Source organism: Ailuropoda melanoleuca, chromosome 15, assembly GCF_002007445.2.
Source record: "Ailuropoda melanoleuca isolate Jingjing chromosome 15, ASM200744v2, whole genome shotgun sequence".
In the NCBI taxonomy this organism is placed as follows: domain Eukaryota; kingdom Metazoa; phylum Chordata; class Mammalia; order Carnivora; family Ursidae; genus Ailuropoda; species Ailuropoda melanoleuca.
The window spans coordinates 28,180,528-28,190,280 of NC_048232.1; the positions used below are offsets into that span (position 1 = coordinate 28,180,528).

A 9,753-nucleotide genomic window follows, 5' to 3' on the forward strand; every position below is an offset into this window, starting at 1 on the left:
GGAAAGCAGTATGGAGGTTCCTCAAAAAATTAAAAATAGAACCACCCTATGATCCAGCAATTGCACTACTAGGTATTTATCAAAAGGATACGAAAATACTGATTTAAAGGGGCACATGCACCCCGATGTTTATAACAACATTATCAACTGTAGCCAAATTATGGAAAGAGTCCAAATGTCCATTGACTGATGAATGGATAAAGAAGATGTGGTACACATGCATGCACGCACACAACAGAATATTACTCAGCCATCAAAAAGAATGAAATCGTCCATTTGCAACAATGTGGATGGAGCTAGAATGTATTAAGCTAAGCGAAGTAAGTCAGTCAGAGAAAGACAAATACCATATGATTTTACTCATCTGTGAAATTTAAGAAACAAAACAGATGAATATAGGGGAAGGGAAAAAAGAGGGAAGCAAACCATAAGAGACTCTTAATGATAGAGAACAAACTGAGGGTTGATGGAGGGAGGTAGGTGGGTGATGGGCTACATGGGTGATGGGTATTAAGGAGAGCACTTGTGATGAGCACTGGGTGTTATGTGTAAGTGATGAATCACTAAATTCTACTCCTAAAGCCAATATTACACTATATGTTAACTAACTAGAATTTAAATAAAAACTTGAAAACAAGCTAGTTAGTTTTAATTTATCTTTATGACATCAATTTTTTAAAATCCTGGGAAAATAATTTAATGTAGTCTCAAGGTCATATAGATACCTTTATGGGATGCCTCTCTTAGAGAATCACTGAGGTTCATTCATTGAACTAGTGATTATTGAGTACCTTCAATGAGCTAGAGACACTGTTCCAGGTGCAAGGGATACAAGATGAACATTGTTCCTGCTCCTGTGAAGCTTACTTTCTGGAGGGGAGGGTTGGGAGGAGCAAACTATCAACAAGTAAATAAATAAGTCATCACTTCTCAAGGTGTGGTCCATGGACTTTTAAGAATCACCAAGACCCTTCCAGGTATCTGCAAGATCAATATTACACATGGGTAAAATACCCATCCAAAGTACAAATGAACAATGTATTTTAATATAATGGAGGACAAAGAGTTCATTGATATGGTTTCAGATTCCACACCACAGTTAACCTTTCAGAAACTAATACCTGTCAAGTTTTGGTGTAGTATCAAAGAAGAATACCCAGTTATCTGAAAATGCTATGTCTACCTTTTCCAACTACACATCTGTATGAAGCCAGATTATCTTCATAAACTTACACCTAAAAAAAAATACTGCAATAAATTGAATGCAGAAGCAGTTATGAGAATTGAGCTTTCTGTTAAACCAGGTTTTAAAGAGACCTGCGAATGTGTAAAGCAATGCCACTCTTCTTGTTTATTTTTTTGGTCTGGAAAATATATTCGTTTTAAATAAAATATGCTATCTCTGTTTGCATATGAGTTTTTATTGATGTCTAAAATCAATTGACAAATACTTTAAAGTTTTCTCATTTCTAATTTTGAATATGATAAATATGGATAGATGTAAACCACAACAAGAAAAGCTTTTAGAAATACTCAGTAAGGGCAAACATTTCCTGTGGGATGTTAACTTTCACACTTCCAAGTTGCATCAACTGTCCTTTTGCGTGGCCATTTAGAATGTCAGAACCCATACCCTGCCATGTGATCTCATCTGAGGCCAGAAGTAGCAGGAGCAGGTGGAAACTCCGGGCATGTGGTTTGTTTGTTTATGTAGTGGCAGCAAGAGGTAGAACCAGGCACTGAGGTGAAAGAAGAAGCTGAGCTTCTGACAGGTGGCTGCTGCCAAGGGAGCTGGGAAGGCATATATCCGTGTGTCTGATACAAGTATATCCTGGTCATCTTTTCATGGCAGTACGTATAGGCCTAGTCACTCTTCAAAACAGACATATAGCTTTATATTATAAAGTCGAATGATCATTTTTTTAAACCAGTTTCCATTGTCAGGCATTTGGGTTACTTCCAAATTTACTTTACATATGATGCTGAAATGACCCACCGATGAGATAAACATTGAAAAAATGAGCAAGATAATTGCAGTAGTGATTAGTGCTTTGTAGACAATCACCAGAATATAAGCCTCATAGGAGTAGGGATTCTTTAAAAGATTTTATTTATTTGAGAGAGAGAGAGTGCGTGTGTGTGTGCATGTGTGAGTGAGTGGGTGGGGGGAAGAGCAGGGGGAAGGGAGAGGGAGAGAGAAACTCAAGCAGACTTTGAGCTGAGTGTGAGCCTGACACAGGGCTCGATCCCACGACCCTGAGATGATGACCTGAGCCGAAACCAAGAGTTGGACACTTAACTGGCCGAACCACCCAGGCGCTCCAGGAGTAAGGATTTTAATGTGCTTGTTCACCACTATATCCCAGCCGTTAGAATAGCGCCTGTCATACTGTTGGTACTCAAGGAGTATTTGCGACAAGTCTGGAACAAGATATGATAGTGACTGGGAGCAGCACTCAGGAAACACTTGCATTTAATCTGGCACCCGAGTGAGGGGAGAGAGCCAGCCTTGGGAAGGGAAGGGGTTTCCAGGGGTTTTCAGGCAGAGGGAAGAGGCTGTGCAAAGGCTGAGAGAAGGACACCTCTTGGCATGTTTGAAAAACAGACAGGGTCATGTGCTGGAGGGTTGTGAGCGAGGGGAGAGTGTCGGGGATGAGGATGGAGAAGAGGGCGGGGCCAGATCAACGGGGCCTTGTCAGCCCTCATAACAAAGAGGTTCAGGTTTACAAGGCAGCTGAAAAACACCGTAGTTTTACCAGGAAAATGACATGATCTGATTTATGTTTTTAAAACGTACTCTGCCCACTGCATTCCTGCCAGGATGGCTACTGTCAAATGTGTTTATATTTATATATTGACTATGAAAAGCGTTGGTGAAAATGTGGAGAAGTTGAGAACCCATGTGCCGTGTTGGTGAGAATGTAAAGTGGTGCAGACGCTATGGGACACAACAGGACAGTTCCTCAAGAAATTAAAAATAGAATTATAATAGGATCCAGCAGTTCCACTCCTGGACGTAACCCTAAAATAATTGAAAGCAGGGGCTTAAACAGCTATTCGTATGCCTGTGTTCATAATATTATTTTCAATAGCCAAAAGGTGAAAACAACCCAAATGTCCATCACCAGGAGGGATAAAGTAATGTTGTATGCACATAAATGGAATATTCTTCAGCTTTAAAAAGGAAGGGAGTTCTGGCTCTGCATCCATATCACAGGTGAACCTGAAATAAGCCAGTTATAAATGGACAAGTGCTGTGTGAGTCTACTTATACGAGGTACACAGTCATCAAACTCTTAGAGACGAAGAGTAGAATGGTGGCTGCCAGGGGCCGGGCGAAATGGGGGAATGGAGGGTTGTTTAATGGCGACAGAGTTTCAGTTTGGTAAGATGAAGAGTTGTATGGATGGAATGGCTGCACAACAGTGTAAGTGTGCTTGATGCCACTGACCTGTACACTTAAAAATGGATAGAATGGAAAATTTTTATGTTAGGCATATTTTGCCATAATTCTAGATGTGCTCTATAGAAAAGATTGTAGAGGGCATGGTTGGTTGTGCCGTCAGTATCCTTCCTTCTTGCTGACAGTATCCGTTTTCTCCTCTCTCCTTCCAGCAGAGGATGACTTAGTTCACATTTCCGCTCCCTCTCCTAACAGCTGTTAACTCTAGGAGAGTATGATTCACCCACGTCTTCAGGGGCGGGCCTCCCTGCATAAGGCAGAAGGTCCTAAAATGCAGCCAGAGCCCATGGAGTTTCTGAGACCCTTTTCAGGGGTCATGAGTTTCTCCCTTTTCCAGCTACATCTCTGAATGAGGCTGGATTTTTTTTTTAAATACTTACTTCTACCAACAGATTCCAACAGATCGAATAAATGCAGAAGTATATATGAGAATCCAGCTGTCTTACACTAAGCCAAATATTAAGGTATTTGCAAAAATGGAAAGCAAGGCCACTGTTCTCATTAAATGCTTTTTCAATGGCTAACAACAGAACTTCCATATAATCCAGCAATCCCTCTTCTGGGTAAAACACCCCCAAAATGAAATCAGTATCTTGAAGAGGTATGTGCACTCCCTTGTTCATTGCAGCATTATTCACAAGAGCCAAGACATGGAAACAAACTTAGTTTTTGTCAACGGATGAATTAATAAAGAAATTGTGGTATGTACATTCAATGGAATATTCTCCAGTCTTAAAAAAGAATGCCGTTCGTGACAATATGGATGAACCTGGAGGACCTTATGCCAGGTGAAATAAGTCAGACACAGAAAGAAAAAACTGCATGATCTCACTTCTATATTGACTCTAAAAAAGTCAAATACCCTAGAAACAGAGAGTAGAAAGGTGGTTTCCAGAGGCTAGAGTGGGGGAAATGGGGAGATGTTGGCCAAAGGGTACAAAGTTGCAGTTACATAGGATGAATAAGTCTAGATATCTAACATACAACACGACTACAGTTAGTAATACTGTATTGAATACTGGAGATTTGCTCAGAGAACAGGTTTCAGGTGCTCTCATCACACACACATGGTAACTATGTGAGGATAAGTATGTTAATGAGTATGATTGTAGTAAGCATTTATACGTATATCAAATCATGTTATACACCTTGAATACATACAGTTTTTATTTTAAAAATGCTTTTGCTTTGGAAAATATAGCTATGTTAACTTATGTTAACATTTAAGGGGCTTATTGTTTTTAAATTAATAAGTAATTGTTCAGAAATTTTGGTAATAGATATAACCCATATTAACAAAAGCCCTTTGGAATCCTTAATTTTTTAAGCACCTGAATTGGTCCCATGATAAAAAATGTTTGAGAACCACTGGCCTGGAATAATGCCATTCCCTTTGCTGGGGATGGGTGTGTTAAGGTTCATGGACCCCAGATATGTCCAATGAAAACAGAGAGGAACTCTACTGGGAAGCTTCTGGGAAAAGTTCTTCTAGTTCTACAAGTGAACCCCAGGAAGACATTCTCTTCTTCCCTTAGATGTTGCTGTGTCTGGATGTGATGCCTGGGACTGCCATGGCCTCCTTCCCACCAGCTTGAGAAGAAACACACCACCAAAGATGGCAGTGATGTTTCCAAATTTCACGATTACAGTAATTCGACGAACATCTTTCTACATAATATATCTTTGAGTATTTTGGTGGAATAAATTCTTAGAATTGGAGGTGCTGGATATCATCAGAATATACACATTTAAAATTTTAATATCAATTGTGGGTAAGTTGTCGTCCCCCAAGTTTTTACCAATAAAAACATCTCCTAATATTTATTTAACAAGCACCTATGTAAAATTTATAATGTGGTAGGCAACTGTTTTTACAATATTAACTCACTAATAGTATATGTGAATGCCTATTTCTCTATACCTTTGCTAAGTTATTATTTATTCCTGCTTATCTGAGAAGCAGAAAATATTTTACAATTTCAAGTTGCATATCTTTGTGACTTGCAGTTAGTATGGTTGAACATTTAAAAAATGTTATCTTTAAATGTTCCATTCATGCCCTTGGTCCAATTTCCTTCTGGATTTCATCTTTCTTTTTCTTATTAATTTCTAAAGAGCTCTGTGTATATTAGGGATAATTGCCCTTTAATGTCATACATGTGACAGATAAAGTTCAATAATCGCTTATTCACAATTCCAACATCTAAGAAGCTCTGAGTTTCTTGTCAATATGGGGCAAACTCATTTGATAACAAAATGTGACCTCAGCTGACATAAGACTATTTTTAGCCTTTGTATATTCCACTTAATGTGAATAGTAGTACATTTTGCTGAAGAAAAAAAGTGTTTATAAGGTACTGGCCTAGTACAGAAATACCTGGTGGTATTTATATACTATGTATGACCTTTTCTAAGTTTGGAAAAACTCAGAATTCCATGAAACATTTGTCCCCAAGGATTTCAAGTAAGAGATTGGGGAGTTTATTTACACACATAATGTTTGAGGGCTTTTTAGTGCCTGTGATGTCTTCCACTGAATAAGGCCTGCATGTTGTTGGATATATGAGTTAAAATTCAAGGCAGAGACTAGGGTTAGAGAAGCAGATTTTGGATTTATCAGCATATAGATAATTGTTGCATTAGAATCATGAGAGCACATGCCAGAAAGCAATGGGAGCACCAGTGTTTAAGGGATGAACGAAGAAGTGTGGAGAAGCAGGCATGAATTGGACAGAGCAGAGGTGTGATCATTCTGGACTGTGACCAACAATGGTGGCCATGGAAGACATACTGCAGTTTCCTGGCTTCGTAGTCTCAGTGGAGATACTGTTGGATGTCAGAGTGAACTTAGCCTTGTGGAACATGTGTGCGGGGGATGGGGTAGGAAGGGCTCATGGTTGCCTCTGTGTCCAGGCTCACGGATCTGGCCTCAACATTCCTAACAACCCATCATCTTTCCATCAGTCTTAAGAAGGGTTATACAGGCTTCCTCTCCCATAAAAGTTCTGTTAAAGGGTCTGCAGCAGTTTCCCAGCCCCATCAGCTTCCTCCAGCTAGTGGCTCAGATCTTAACATAAGTGAGCTATTGCGATAGTGGGTGTGGAAAGAAGTTGGTCCTCGACATATACTGGGCCAGAGGAGACCAGAAGGGCATTCGACTTCTTCCTGTTTATTCTTTCAGGTGGCCATGTGGGCAAACTTTGGCAGGAGCAGTTAGAAAATACTTGCTGTTGGACCGCCACTTTCAAAGAGAGGACAGCTGGAACCTTCTAACCTGCCCATTGCAAAGCAGTCTGTAGACCAGTTACATCTGGTCTCCTGTCTCATGGAACAAAAATCCGTCTTTCCTTTTCAGTTGAATGTTCTCAGCCTTCAAATGTGTGCCTTTTGTTCATTCTAATTCGCCTACATCTGCATAAAACAAAAGTTCATTTTCAGAGCAGTGTGGAGGGGGACTGTGCACAATTCCAGTTATTGTATAGAAAAGCTGTGTGCCTAACTTTTTATTCAGCAGGAAAATAATATATCCAAGATGTTAATGTGGGTGTTTTCTGTAGCTTATACTGGTGATGTCTATCTCTCAAGAAACAATGGGCATTTATTTGGGATTGCTTAGATTTAGTTACACTACTTTTTCATTTCAAACGGCTCCCAACTGTTAAGTGGGTGAAAAAATGAGTTAATTTCTTGAATATTTTAAATAGTTGTCATAGGTTCTAATCTTACCTACAGTGGAGACATATGAAAGTGTATAAGGCTAACATTATTTCATCTGGCTAACATGAAATGAAGAACATTAAATAAATATTTTGGCATAGAACATGACACAAATCATTCCAATCCGGAGCTAATTTTTGCATACATTTTCTTTAAAAAGCACTTCTCTTCTAACACTACTGAATTGTACACCTAAAAATGATTAAAATGGTAAAATTTTATGTGCATTTTACCACAATAAAAGAACTTCTAAATTTTCAAAATTTGGAAGCATTTATTTAATAAAGAGGTATTTCAAAAAATGTTTACTTCCGTTTGAGAGAACTTGTGGATTTGTTTTTATACACAGTGATTATGAAGGCTTAATTTAAAATAAACCCTTCAGATGGGAGATATAGATAGATATTTGTTTACATATATTTGAACTCAGAGAAACACTTTACTTAAAACATACGAACGCTTCATGAATTTGTATGTCATCTTTGTGCAGGGGGTCATGTTAATCTTCTGTGTGTCATTCCAATTTTTAGTATATGTGCTGCGGAAGCAGGCACCAGATGTTATAACTCTAGAAAAGGTTACTTGTCATCAAAGAATGCTAGAGCAACAAGAAATGGAAGAGTCACCTCGAGGTTTTCAAATGACAATTCACTGTTCCACAAATGAGCAAGTTAAATTCTGTTAGGTCAAGAACACAGGACTAGCATCCAAAGTCCTCTTCAAAGGAGAGCCACTGAAGACAGAATACCAAAGCTGAGTCCTGGAAAGTCAAACATGCTCTGGAAAACTTGTTTCAAAAAGCAGTGATTCCCCCACCCCCACATCAAAATAAAACAGAAGAAAAAAGGGGTCCCCTGGCCCACCTTACCTGTTTCCCACTCTCCAGAAGCAGCCACTTTCATTTTTTTCATCTGCAAATCCCTGCTACTTCTTGATTATTCATGGTTAAGCATTATCGTCACTGTGTAAAATGAGCAATGAACCCTCTTCCTCACTACACACATACACACACACACTCTCCTAACCCCTCTTCCTCTCAATAGGGGAAGACTTTTTGTTTTCTATTTCTTTCTTATGGTCCCTAGGTTTTTTTGTTTTTTTTTTTAGTGGAGACAAACTTTTTTACTATTTCAACACCCGAGAATTTTAGTGGTAGCTCTTTAAAATGTTCCCTTCTCCTTCATGGATGCACTTTTCTCCCTATTATTTAAAAAAAATTTTTTTTGTTTTTATCCTTTCACTTTAAAGGCTTTCCTCAAATGCCTGATGATCCTTGGTTGTCTGTACGTACTTAAGATGAGGACACAAAGAAGCTGACTGGAAGCTATTGATTCATGTTAAGTAGGATTTGTTGACTGACATTTCTGAAACTGCTTGGGTACCCCCGATATCGCTGTCAAATTTTTCACAGAAGAATCTTATCTTCTGGATGGGGAGCATAAGCCTGGCTGCCAGCATTCAGGTAGCCAAGTGAGGGGAAAAGGGCTGAAGTTCTAAATATTCTGATTATAAACTTTCATATTACTTCCAGTATCAGTCATAGTCCAAAGGGATTAAGTATAAACGGGTACAGACAACTTTAAAGAACACTCTAGGGCTAAGGGAGAGTACCCAAGAAAGGAACAAACTTCGAAGGGGGCCCCTCCCCCATGTCTGGGATTCAGATCTCATTGGCGAAGATGTGATTGCAGCCCACTGGATAGTTAGGTTTGCTGGGGTTCCCAGGAAAGCAGGAACCATCCCTCTGGATTGCAGTCAGGACACAGCTGGCAAACAAGGAATGACTGGGACTGGGAAGAACCACGTATCACTGGGATGCAAGAGGGTTGAGCCTAGCACACCCCTCAGAGGATAGGTGAGCAGGAAATGCCTCTCCACGAGGCTGAAGGGCAGGCTCACAGAGGGAGTCAGGACTTTGGAAGTCCATTCCACTGGGGGCCAGAGAGGCACTCACATGGCCAGGGATGCAAGCTCACTTAGAGACTGTGTACCCTGGGGCTAAGAGCCACTGAAAGTCTCCACCCAAAACCACAACAAACACACCACTAACAACTAGACGGTATTTTTTTTAATGTTTTTTTATTACATTATGTTAGTCACCATACAGTACATCCCTGGTTTCTGATGCAAGGTTCGATGATTCATTAGTTGCGTATAACACCAAGCGCACCATGCAATATGTGCCCTCCTTACTACCCATCACCAGTCTATCCCATTCCCCCATTCCCCTCCCCTCTGAAGCCCTCAGTTTGTTTCTCAGCGTCCACAGTCTCCCATGCTTCACTCCCCCTTCTGATTACCCCCCTTTCTTTATCCCGTTCTTCCCCTACCGATCTTCCTAGTTCTTATGTTCCACAGATGAGAGAAATCGTATGATAATTGTCTTTCTCTGCTTGACTTATTTCACTTTNCGTCCACAGTCTCCCATGCTTCACTCCCCCTTCTGATTACCCCCCTTTCTTTATCCCGTTCTTCCCCTACCGATCTTCCTAGTTCTTATGTTCCACAGATGAGAGAAATCGTATGATAATTGTCTTTCTCTGCTTGACTTATTTCACTTAGCATTATCTCCT

The 9,753-nt window shown here is 39.9% G+C and overlaps 1 non-coding gene across 1 annotated transcript; it reads right to left on the reverse strand.

Moving 5' to 3' along the window:
* Positions 1–7,625: 7,625 nt before the first annotated feature.
* LOC117796555 lies at positions 7,626–7,734 on the reverse strand. The gene has a single exon (XR_004621106.1). It is a non-coding gene; the product is annotated as a U6 spliceosomal RNA (small nuclear RNA).
* Between the last annotated feature and the right edge of the window lie 2,019 nt (positions 7,735–9,753).